The 12597-nt window shown below is 42.2% G+C and overlaps 1 non-coding gene across 1 annotated transcript; it reads right to left on the bottom strand.

The window, feature by feature from the left end:
- Window positions 1-6307: 6307 nt before the first annotated feature.
- Window positions 6308-6438, bottom strand: LOC133225574 (small nucleolar RNA SNORA13). The gene has a single exon (XR_009729198.1). It is a non-coding gene; the product is annotated as a small nucleolar RNA SNORA13 (small nucleolar RNA).
- Window positions 6439-12597: the final 6159 nt, after the last annotated feature.

The raw sequence follows: 12597 nt of genomic DNA, 5'->3' as shown, positions 1-12597 counted from the left end.
TCCCTAGCTTCCTGGACAACATCTCTGTATTTTTCCCAGGCCACCTGGCCTTGCTTCCATCTTTTATAATCCTCCTTTTCCCTTAAAGTTTCCTCAGCAGCTCCTTATCCATCCAAGGTCTCCTGGCCCTCCTGCTGCACTTCCTTTTAGTTGGGACACAACACTGCTGATCTTGTAGCAGATGATCCCTGAATAGCAACCAACAGTCTTGGGCCCCCCTGCCCTCTAGAGCTGTATCCCATGGACCTTTACTAAGCAGGCTCCTGAAGATGCCAAAGTCTGCTGTCCTGAAGTTGAGAGCAGTGAGGTTGCTGCACGCTCTTCTCACTGTCCTGAGGATCTCAAACTCGACCATCTCATGATCGCTACAACCAAGGCCGCCTTGGAGCATCACATTTCCAACCATCCCTTCCTTGTTGGTGAGCACAAGGTCAAGCATTGCACCTTTCCTTCTCGGCTCTTATACAGGTGAATATTGAACTGAATAGATAAAACTTTTTCTTTTGGGGAAACCTGTTTTAATTCAAAGCTCCCTAGAAAGGTGTCTGAAAACAACATATATAAACATCAAAGTGATGCATATGTTCTATGTAAATTAAGTATTCATGAAGCAACTGTGTGCTTTCTTTTAAATGGAGTTTAATAGATGGCTGTGTCAATACTTGTGTCCAGTTTATTTAAAAGTTAAGTAAAACTTGAATTTTTAGGGCATTCTGTGGTGCCTGTGCCTCTTATTTACATTACAGAAATGAGCAAAGCCTTCAGAAACACAAATGCATTTGACAGCACCATCTGGTAAAAACAGGTGTTGGACCAATTAAAATACACTTTAGTCTTCAGGTTCTCCAGATTAAGTATTTTAATTCTTAGCAGAAAGTCATCAGCATAATTTTTATACTTAAAGTGCGTAACTTAGCTAAATATTACCAGAAAGCAACAGCACACTACATAACCATACAGATGCAGAGACGGTGTGGGAGATGCTCTCACCTCAATGTGCCTGTATATATTTCTCTCCTGTGTTTGCCTGCTTGACAGGAATTGTGGTGGGTTTACCCTGGCTGGACATCAGGTGCCCACCAAGCTGCTTTATCACTTTCCTCCTCAGCAGTACAGAGGCGAGAGAAAATAAGATAGAAAAAAAAACCCCAAACCTCAAGACAAATGCATTTTACAGAATCACAGAATCCCAAGGGTTGGAAGGGACCTCAAGAGATCATCTAGTCCAACCCCCCTGCCAGAGCAGGGTAACCTAGAGTACATCACACAGGAACTTGTCCAGGCGGGCCTTGAATATCTCCAATTTTAATACAGCAAAAGCAAATGCTGCATGCAGAATCAAAGGAAAACAAAAGATTTATTCTCTATTGCCCCTCAGCAAGTGATGTCCAGCCACTTCCCAGGAAGTACTGCTTCCATAGTGATTGCTCTAGAAGATAAACTTTATAGTAATAAATGCTTCCACCCGCTCCACCCCCCCCACCATCCCCCCACCACCCCCCAGACACCCCCACCCCCTGTTCTCTTAGGTTTTACTGCTAGCTGACATCATGCAGTATGCAGTATGGAATATCCCTTCGGTCAGTTGGGGTCAGCTGTCCTGACTGCGTCCCTTCCTAAGATTTTGCTTGCCCCTATCGTACTGGTGAGGGGGGAGCACTGGAGACAGCCTTGATGTAGCAGCCATAACACAAATATGTTATTATCCAATACAAAGCACAGCACTGTGAGAGTTGCTGTGGGGAAAATTAGCGCCACTGCAGCCAGAGCCAATAGAAGGGTGAAGAAAACCTCAGAATATGTCCTCCTGTCTACTTTTTAATACTATCAGCTTGAACAGTCTGTCAGACGTTGTGTTCATGTGAAAGCAGGGGAACAGGGAAAAAATGGGTCTTGAGGTTTTTCTGAAGTGTACAGAGCAGTTATCCACTCGTAAAAACTAAAAGGCAGTCCTAATGCTAAACACCATACTAAATATTTAACAGCATTGCTATTTTAGTAATTCGTGCCCCTTATACATACCTGTTTCTCTCTCTACCTCACTTTTTTTTTCTTTTTGTTGCACCACACAATGAAACCAATGTTACACACTGAAGCTTAATTTTCTAGTTTTTCTTGCTGAAAAGGAATTAACATTTTAGACAGCCATCATTAGGCATTAGCTTGCTGCTCTCAACAGTTAAAACTCTTAAAAGCTACTCCTGGCAGTCTTGCACTTTAAGAGGAAAGAGCCATGAGCAGCACTGATAAATGGTTGGTATCTTCAGCTAATATAATCCCTAATAGAAGCCCTAAACTTTCAAGTAAATCTAATAATTACATGTTTTATTGCTAAAAAATTAATTACTCTTGCCCAAACATGCTTCCCTCTTGACAAACCAAAACCTTATGTTTACTTTGCGTTAGCAATTTATGTGCGTTCAGTACTGAAAAAATCAGACAGTGCAAGGCTTGTAATTTCAGCACTTGCTCTTCCGACAAAATACATTCATCATAAGCCTTTCTAAAAAACCACACAGGAATTCCAGTTTTTATCCTTACAGTTTTTCACCCTATTTCAAGTTTCGTTAAAGTGCCATATTATGCAGCGGATAAAAGTAGTAATAAACCCAAGCTTGCAATTTTCAATACTGGGAGAAATACCTTTCCTCCTGTTTTTAAACCCATATATGCTGAACTTCAGTTTCTGCTTTTCCTCACCACAATTCAAGTCTCAGCTAACCCAAACTCCAGTTACTACAAGAGGGCACCATTTCACTGATCACCTCCCATCCACTTAATAGCTCATACATTTTATTTATTTCAAAGTGCTGAACTGAACAAAAAACTACATAGGGGGAGTCAGAGCTGTCAAACAGAAGCAACTGCTGCTATAGCTTAGGGAAGATAGATAGAAATTCTTAAAAAAGAAACTTTATAAATCTTTATTATTTTGTCTACACAAACATTACCAGATACAGCTCCAATACAGTTAAAAGCACTTCCTGTTAACTACATGCAAGCTCAATATTCAGTCTTCTTAACAGACTTTTGTTTCTTATGGAGTAGTCTTGCCATGGGTCTCAGGCTGATTCGAACAATTCTTCCTAGGGAAAAAAAAGTAAACCAATGTGAGATTGGGCACATTTAGCATGCATCTGTTTTCAGTAACATCCTCTACAGCCCTGAGACTGGTACCAAGCTACAAGGACCACCTTCCACCTTCATCCTTCTGGAACAAAATCAAACCCTGAAACCTGCAAATGTAATTTTTAAACAGCCTACCTAAAAGAGAGGCTCTTCGCCTGTTTAAGCAAGACTTCAGATCCTAATTACAAGTTGGTGGCAGTACCCACACTTTCTAGCTTGTGGCAATCAGTAGAAGGTTTTGTAGTAATAACTTTTGTACATGTCTGTCCATTATACAACAGTTTAAGATAGTGAGCCAATAATAGATGAGATTTAGTAATTTTACATTGAAAAACAAGTAGTTGAAAAAAGGTTGAAAAATCTGTTATTGGATACATTACTCATAGTGGATTACACATACATTTATCTTACTGGCATCCAACAGGTTCATATAAAAAGAATGCCCACTTACTCTTCAGCCTTGCAAAAAAATCCCCAGTGGCTATGGTGCTGAAGGTCTGGGAGGAATTTTACGAGTTCATTTTCTATTGACAGCACTGATAAAGGATTAACCTTGTCTGCATTTTTCAGTTTGCTCAAGGGGATTTTCACATTTCAGTACATGAAACATCCTGATTCTAGTATTTTCAAGAGGACTGGGTCAAACATAAAGGAATTTTATCACTTCACTGAAGATTTCTGTTACATTCTTTCCTGCAAGAAAACCAACAGTGATGGTGGGGATCTTTTACATCACTCAACGCTTTCATATGAACGTATGCATGCTCATGCAAAATACTGAACCATCTTTCATTTTAATCTTTAATTAATCAGTTTAATTTTTCCCCAAAAGTTACTTGAGTAATTTCTCATCAGGAAATAGCATGTATTATTTAAACAACTCCAGAATAAACATTCTGGTAGCTGCAGAGAAACCAGTTTCTGAGTACCCGTCTTAAGCATGGACAAGTATTGGATCACAAACTTGTTTTGAAACTTGACTCAGCTCAGATTGCACAGCTTCACTTAAGAGCTTGTCATGTTGTCTCTGTAAGCAGCTGCCAAATAATCAGTGTGCTTTCCCAGAGCTGCAATCGAGATTTTGGAAGTCATTACTGCAAGCACCACACAACTGTACAATCTGTACTTCTCTTCTGTAGAAGTTAGTAAGGTATTACCCATTTCTAGCACAGTGAAAAAAAAATAAAAAGGCAACAGAATTATCATTCAAAAGCTTGAATAATCCAAAAAACTCATTAATGGGTGCCAAATACCACTTCTGTTCCTCTCAAAACTTCTGCATAATTTTTATCTCATTTTTCTTGAATAATATTTATAGTTCTTCCCTGGAATTATCACTGTGCAGCGCTGTGTCCCAGAACTGTCCTCTTTGCCTGTCTCTAGGAGAGCCACATGCATCAGTGAAACAATGAAAACAAGAATGCAAAAGATACTTTCGATTTTCTTTTTTTTTTTGTTTTGTTTTGTTTTTTTTTTGTTTTGTGTGTCCTACAATGTAGCTCCTGCATGACAAGGTTCAAATGAGAATTTATAGCTGCAAAAGACATGCAAACAGGGCATCTTTTAGCTGTTCTCTACCCCATCATCACTTCTGTACTTTCTTATGTTTGAATAACTAGTCTTTCCAGTCATATAAAACAACTGCTGCCAAGGAAACTTCCCGCATTTTTTCTTTTCTTTCATTCATACTTCACAAAGTATACAACAGGAACACCGCTTTCTATCATGTAGTGTAATATTGTGACACTATAATTTTAAAAAATATTCAGTCATTTCTTCAGTTTGACTTGAAATTTAAGTTTGCACTCTGAATTTCAGCCTAGATTTAGTCACTATGATATTAGAGCAGGCTACCTAATAATATACTCAATATGGTTTACACTGCTTGAAATGCAGGTAACTAATCATAATGTTTTCTCAGCACTGGATCATCCTTACATCACATTTCCAATACTGACCAAGAAGTTTCTGGCTTCAAAGACCTGGATTACTTGTCACGCTCTTGGGCATATAGATTACACAAACCACACTTTCAACACAGAAGAAATCTTGGATAATACACAGTTTTTATTAATGCTTTATTTGTAGCATTGAATTTCATGCTGACTTGAACTATTCAACTTTTCAATAGTGTTGGCTTTTCTAAGACTACAGTGAAACGGCATCTTGCATTTAAGATTCTAAGACTTCAAGGCCCACCAGTCTTTAAATATTTTGCTTCCTTGTATTCTGAACTGCTCCACAGTATCACCCCCAAAAAACAAACATGGAAAAGCACAGGCTCCCCTTTTAATAAGACAATCACACCAAACTTTAAACTTCAGAGTTTCTACTTTGCTTTTGTTGATGAAAACATAGCCATTGGGCTGATCTCACTCTCAGTGTTTCAAATATGATTTCTGCTCTGAAGTCATTCTGCAAAACTTCTTTTTCAGCAGAAAGTCTGCTTCATGAAAAGACAAGACACCTGCACAAGAAATTATTGCCACTCACCTCATTAAGGCCACTGCAGGACAGCTGGGTAATCAATACTTTTTAACTCTTTCCTACACATCTTTCTCATGCTCAGAGGCTTTCACCACACAGGGTTGATTCTGAGCAACTGAACTTCCAGCAAAACACATCAAACTGTAAAAAGCATTCATAGCATTAAGAAATCTGGTAGGAACAACCCCACAATCCCAAAGTTAAGGGCCACCACTGCTAGCTGTATTAAAATGCACTTAAAAAGTGCATTAAGGAAAGACTGTACTACAGCAAAAGAATAGAATACACTGTTATCCAATATTGAATAGTCCTACAGGGGAATTCTTTTTATACATCCTTGACAGCAGATATAAAAACAAAAAGGAAAGCGTACAAAGGCAAAGCATGTTTTTTCCCCATTAAAGAAGATTTTTATCTTTCCTTCAGTGGAGTATCCTGAAGCTGTAGCTATCTTTTTGCACCAGAGAGCTCAGAGGCCACTGCAGGAGATAGCTGCATACTGATGTTACGTATTAATTACTTGCAGCACAGACATAAGACGTTATGATGGACAGGACGGTTGATGCTAGAAGCGGACACTATTATTTTAGTTTTTCCTCTTTCAGTAACTGTCAATTTCTTCATATTAAAATACAGAAGCATAGCATCTACTATGTAACTGCTCAACCACACAATTTCCACTGGCATTTTTTTCTGTTCTTGCAAAAACAAGGAGGAGAAGTTAAATAACCAGCTCCTTAAACAGTCTGAGCAAGAATTCCTGTTTGCCTTTTTTGGCGTCACTTTCATTCTGGACAGGAATGAATGAGTAACACAAAGGCAAAAAAGTAAGTACTACAACTGATCATCTCTGGAAAATTAAATTATCTGCATATGAAAAAATTAGTTCCTCCATAGGCAAATACTAAAAATAGACAAACGTTTTATACAGGGTAAACATTTGATAAGAAAAACTAAGCACACTCTTAGGACATCTTGTGGTCATGTTGGTGCTTGCTGAGGTTATTGATGGACTTCCCCTGGTTTTGTCTGAAATAAAAGGTGGAACACTTTCACTTGGAAGAGTGACTGAGGCACACAAACAGAACAAGGAGCCCAGTGAGAAACAGATGAAACAACTGGCTAATTTCAAAGAACAGACAGCAGATTCTATGCCACTCCAGCCTGCACACTTTTTGAGATTTAAGGCCACTGTATTACATGAGTACTAGTGGCTTGCTACTGCTATAGGAACCAGTAATTACGCAGAAACCCATCATCTCAGAAAGCCAGACACAGTGCATCAGTCCCACTCACACTTTTTTGCATTACTGAAGTATTCCTTTAAAGTGGGTCATCCTTCTATGTACAGTTATCATGCATTTAAGACCTTTAATGTGTAGATGAGGCCCATAGTGACATGATTTAGTGGTGGACTTGGCAGTTGGACTTGATGATCTTAAAGGTCTTTTCCAACTGAGTTGATTCTATGATCCTATGCACTGCTGGCTGCACAGCAAAAGCCTGCACAAAAGTGTTCGACACAAACTATATAGAGAACTAGAAAGCTCCCTCTTCCAAAAGCTGAGCTTTTGGCAAGTCCACCCAAAATGCCGTGAGAAACCTATAAGGGAACCTTCAAACTTTGAAGCTCTAGCAAATGGTCTCCGATTCACTTAACGCTTTGCTGCATGGAAACAAGACAATGTGGGGGGAAGGAAAGGCCGTTCTCATGCTAAGGTGGCATGGCCATAACCTCACAACCTGGTACTCCAACCCTGTGCCCACTGTACCTCGCACAGTGGGGACAGCAGACCGAGGACGTTGGGAGGGCTGCCACCTCTATGGGCTCCATCTTCTCTGAGCGCCCACCGCGCCTGGCATACCTCTCCAGTGAGCACCAACCCGGCTGGCCGTAGCTAAGCTCAGGGCAGTAGCCGTGGCGGTCTCATCGCCAGTGGGTGCTGGCCCCACTGCTCCAACCGCCATGCAACCACCATGCCGCTGCCATGCAACCATCTCACCATGCATGGGGAAAGAAACCAGCTGCCCACTCTGCTCCCAGCGTGCCTCCCGAGGGCTGAACCAGTATCCTGCAGGGAGGAGGGACAGGGCAGCCATGCAAGCCCCCCCCCCCGCGGTGCAGAGACAGCTCGCACTGATGTGTCACTGACGTGAGTCTTGCACTGATGTGAAGCTACAGTTTTCGTCCTTTGAGCATGCTGTGTCCCTTGCAGGCGCATCCAGCTGGAGCAAGGCAGAGAGACCTGGATCAGCACAGTGTGGAGAGGCAACCTGGGAAGACCACAGGGATATTGTGCGGGAAGCTAAGGAGCAGGTCAGGAAAGCTGAGGCCCAAATAGAATTAAATGTGGCAAAGGATGTGAAAGATAACAGGAAAGGCTTCTCTAGATTTATAGCAAACGAAAGGCACACTAGGGATAATGTGGGCCCTCTCAAGAAGCTTACAGGGGAAGGGGCTGCCTTGGGTTTGGAGAAAGCTGAGGTTCACAGTGACTTCTTTGCCTCAGTCTTTACTGGCAAATGCTATGACCACATCGCCCAAGTCTTTGAAGGCAGATGCAGGGATTGTGAGAATGAAGACTCCAGACCTGATCCTATCCTCCAGATTGGACAGTCTTGGGTGACATGGTCTAGTGTGAGGCCTGGGTGAATTCCAGTCCCAACTTATAAGGGTGTAATTCCATGTTGTGCTTTCTCCAACAAGAAAACCAGATCCTGCCCTTCCTGTCTTGTGACGTCTTGTTCCTTTTCCCAGCATCAGTTATCTACTTGATGAGTTTTGTCAGTGCCAAGACTTGTGGCAGCATGCAACATGGTCGCTGAAACTACCAGGACTCCTGAAACCAGTGATTTGACTATTGGCACAATTAAAATGAGCAATAGAAGAAAATAAAATGAACAAAAATGGTTAAATATAAACTCAGTAGGCTCAAGAAAGGTTAGAATTCAACATACACACTCAGGGTGAGATGTGTGTTGGACAGAAAGCTTGCAGTTCCACCTATTCTTTTCTTTCTTTTTCTCATAGGGTGTCTGCTGTATGTAGACTATTTAGTGATATTATAGGAAATCCTTACACAAGCTGATAAAGTATCTTGAGGGAGCATTGTGAGTAGAAGCTGAAATATCTTCGAAGTGCTTTGTGAGCAGTGAGTCATTAGTGTGTTACTGCTCCTGCCCTATTGTCTGAAGTGATATGGAGCACTTTCAATATTAGGCTTTCTGCATGCCCTTGCTAGATTTCCATCAAAGCTGCAAGATGTGATTTTCTTGGCCTTTTTCCTGACTCATTTCTCTGCCTTTTTCTCTGCCACCCACTAGAGGTCAGTGTAATGCCAAGAATGCCAAGGAATAGGTACAATAATGCCAAATTTCTGCTAGTTGCTAGGATCATAGGGTTTACTTCAGTGCAGCAGATCTGTATAGCAGATCACTTCTCTTTTGTCAGTACCAGTTAAATTAGGGGAAGGGTGGGAAGGTGGCAGTAGGTCAGTGTGAAGTCATCTGTAGATGGTGAGACTGTTAGAGGCTGACTAAACCACAGAAGCATGAAACTTGCTCTGCAGTCAAAGTGTGTTAAGATCAATTAGCAGTATTCCATTTACTCTGTAGAGCCAAAGAAGTGGCCATATCTTGCTAAACTCTAGTCTTAGTGGCTCCTCGTGCTAACATAGGTCATAGTATATTTGTAGTTTGAATGAGAAAATAGTTCGTTTGATAGTCAGTTTCTTGCCTTTTATTCGGTTCTATATTCTTGCATTATGAGACAGGATGAACAGTTTTCCAGGATCTATGTTTTTATTGTACATGCTATTACCAGTTTTACATGGAAGAAAGGCACTCCTGTCTTTCAGGCTTTATTTTTCATAATTCTTCTTACATTTTCCTGAGCTTGTTAGGAAGTAATTCTACTTTTTTCTTTTTTCAGATACAATGCCTGGTGATGGCATGCAAAATTCCAGCTGGGTCTGCACAACTACAGAAGGACTGTATTATTTTAATTACATCTTCCATTCACAAACAGACTCCACTGTTTCTCTTCCTTTTCCTTAAAGCACTGTTTGTTGACTAAAGATCTTCACTGGGCTGTAGTGACAGGCCAGTTTCCTTCAGAACTGAGACTATTAATTGAAAACATTCTAGGACTCTTAGAAGTGAAGTTTTTTTCTCCAATATACTTGGTTTTGTTTGTTGTTACTTAATTTGTTTCCATTGTATTTGCCTATTCAACTGACTTGTGCAGGCTCTTCTGAAGTTTCTCTCAGATTCTATTGGTACCCTGAATAACTATGTTTAATTATAAAACCCAGTAACTTTGAGGATTCTGTTAAATATGTGATAACTCAGATGTGATATGTGATAAACTTAAGAAATTCCTGTAGGCACTCTGTATCAGAAGTCTGGTGGGTTACATTTGGAGCTTGTTTCCTCAGGGTGAAGGGTTTTTCCTTTTTCTATTTCTTTCACTGTGAACAAGGCAATAGGCTAGGTTATCATGGAGGAAAAAGAGATTTTGAACAAATGTCGTTTGCCCTCTGATGTGAATGAACCAATTGACTCTTTCATTTGTGGTTCTTCTAGGACTGAAAATCTGGTAGGAATAAGAAAGAGAAATAACCTGAGCCTAACCCAGGCTCAGGTTAGTAAAGCAGATTTTCAGATGCTCTCAGCATTCCTAAAAGAGGACTCACTTGCTAATGTGTGAATCTGGGTGCCACTGCCAAATCACAGACTGATCCCTTAAATACAGTTTTAGGCTAACGTGTTTCCACAAGTAGATATAAAATAATTCTTACACTCAGAATCATAGAATCATAGAATCATAGAATAGTTAGGGTTGGAAAGGACCTTAAGATCATCAAGATCCAACCCCCCTCCCATGGGCAGGGACTCGCTCTAAACCATATCACCCAAGGCCTCGTCCAACCTGGCCTTAAGCACTGCCAGGGATGGAACATTCACAACCTCCCTGGGCAACCCATTCCAGTGCCTCATCACCCTAACAGGAAAGAATTTCCTCCTTATATCCAATCTAAACTTCCCCTGTTTAAGTTTTAACCCATTACCCCTTGTCCTACCACTACAGTCCCTAATGAAGAGTCCCTCCCCAGCATCCCTATAGGCCCCTTCAGATACTGGAAGGCTGCTATGAGGTCTCCACGCAGCCTTCTCTTCTCCAGGCTGAACAGCCCCAACTTTCTCAGCCAATCTTCATATGGGAGGTGCTCCAGTCGCCTGATCATTCTTGTGGCCCTCCTCTGGACTTCTTCCAACAGATCCATGTCCTTTTTATGTTGAGGACACCAGAACTATACACAGTACTCCAGGTGAGGTCTCACAAGAGCAGACTAGAGGAGCAGGATCACCTCCTTCGGCCTGCTGGTCACACTCCTTTTGATGCAGCCCAGGATACGGTTGGCTTTCTGGGCTGCGAGCGCACACTGAAGCTGGCATGTTCATTTTCTCATCGACCAGCACCCCCAAGTCCTTCTCTACAGGGCTGCTCTGAATCTCTTCCCTGCCCAGCCTGTAGCTGTGTCTGGGATTGCTCCGACCCAGGTGTAGGACCTTGCACTTGGCATGGTTAAACTTCATGAGGTTGGCATCAGCCCACCTCACAAGTGTGTCAAGGTCCCTCTGGATGGCATTCCTTCCCTCCAGTGTATCAACCAAACCACACAGCTTGGTGTCATCGTCAAACTTGCTGAGGGCGCACTCAATCCCACTGTCCATGTCAGCGACGAAGATGTTAAAGAAGACCGGACCCAACACCGATCCATGAGGGACACCACTTGTTACAGGTCTCCAGCTAGATATTGAGCCATTGACCACAACACTTTGTGTGCAGCCATCCAGCCAGTTCTTTATCCACCGAGTGGTCCATTCATCAAACTGATGTCTCTCCACTTCAGAGACAAGAATGTCGTGTGGGACAGTGTCGAACGCTTTACACAAGTCCAGGTAGGTGACCTCAATTGCTTTACCGCTGTCCATCAGTTCCGTAGCCCCATCATAGAAGGCCACCAAATTGATCAGGCAGGATTTCTGCTTAGGGAAGCCATGCTGGCTGTCACCAACCACCTTGTTTTTCATCTGCCTTTAGCATGCCTTCCAGGAGAATCTGCTCCAAGATTTTGCCAGGCACAGAGGTGAGACTGACTGGTCTGTAATTCCCCGGGTCGTCCATTTTCCCCTTCTTGAAAATGGGGGTTATATTTCCCTTTTTCCAGTCGTCAGGAACTTCACCTGACTGCCATGATTTTTCAAATACGATGGCCAGCGGCTTAGCAACTTCATTTGCCAGCTCCTTAAGGACCCGTGGATGGATTTCATGGACTTGTGCACGTTCAGATTTTTAAGATGGTCTCGAACCAGTTCCTCTCCTACAGTGGGCCCAAGGTCTTCATTCTCATAGTCCCTGCGTCTGCCTTCCAAGACTTGGGTGGTGCAGTCAGAGCCTTTGCTAGAGAAGACCGAGGCAAAGAAGTCATTCAGAACCTCAGCCTTCTCCAAATCCTGTGTAGCTAGTTCTCCGGAGAGATTCCTGAGGGGGCCTACGTTCTCCCTAGTCTGTTTTTTACTTGCTATGTACCTGTAGAATACCTTCCTGTTGTCCTTAATATCCCTAGCCAAGTTGAATTCTAACTGGGCCTTAGCTTTCCTAACCTAGTCCCTAGCTTCCCGGACAACCTCTCTGTACTCTTCCCAGGCCGCCTGTCCTTGCTTCCACTTTCTATAAAACTCTTTTTTCGTTTGAATTTTCCTCAGGAGCTCCTTATCCATCCAAGGAGGTCTCCTGGTCCTCCTGCTGCACTTCCTTCTAGTTAGGATGCAACACTCCTGAGCTTGTAGGATGTGATCCTTGAAGACCAACCAAGAGTCTTGAGCCCCCCTGCCCTCTAGGGCTATATCCCATGGAACCTTACTAAGCAGGTTCCTGAAGAGGCCAAAGTCTGCTCTTTTGAAGTCTAGGGCAGT

Source organism: Neopsephotus bourkii, unplaced genomic scaffold, assembly GCF_033783945.1.
Source record: "Neopsephotus bourkii isolate Nb327-2 ecotype Australia unplaced genomic scaffold, CSIRO-AGI_Nbou_v1 NB_1764, whole genome shotgun sequence".
NCBI lineage: Eukaryota > Metazoa > Chordata > Aves > Psittaciformes > Psittacidae > Neopsephotus > Neopsephotus bourkii.
The sequence above is the reverse complement of the archived record's forward strand: the minus strand, read 5'-3'. Positions and strand labels throughout refer to the sequence as shown.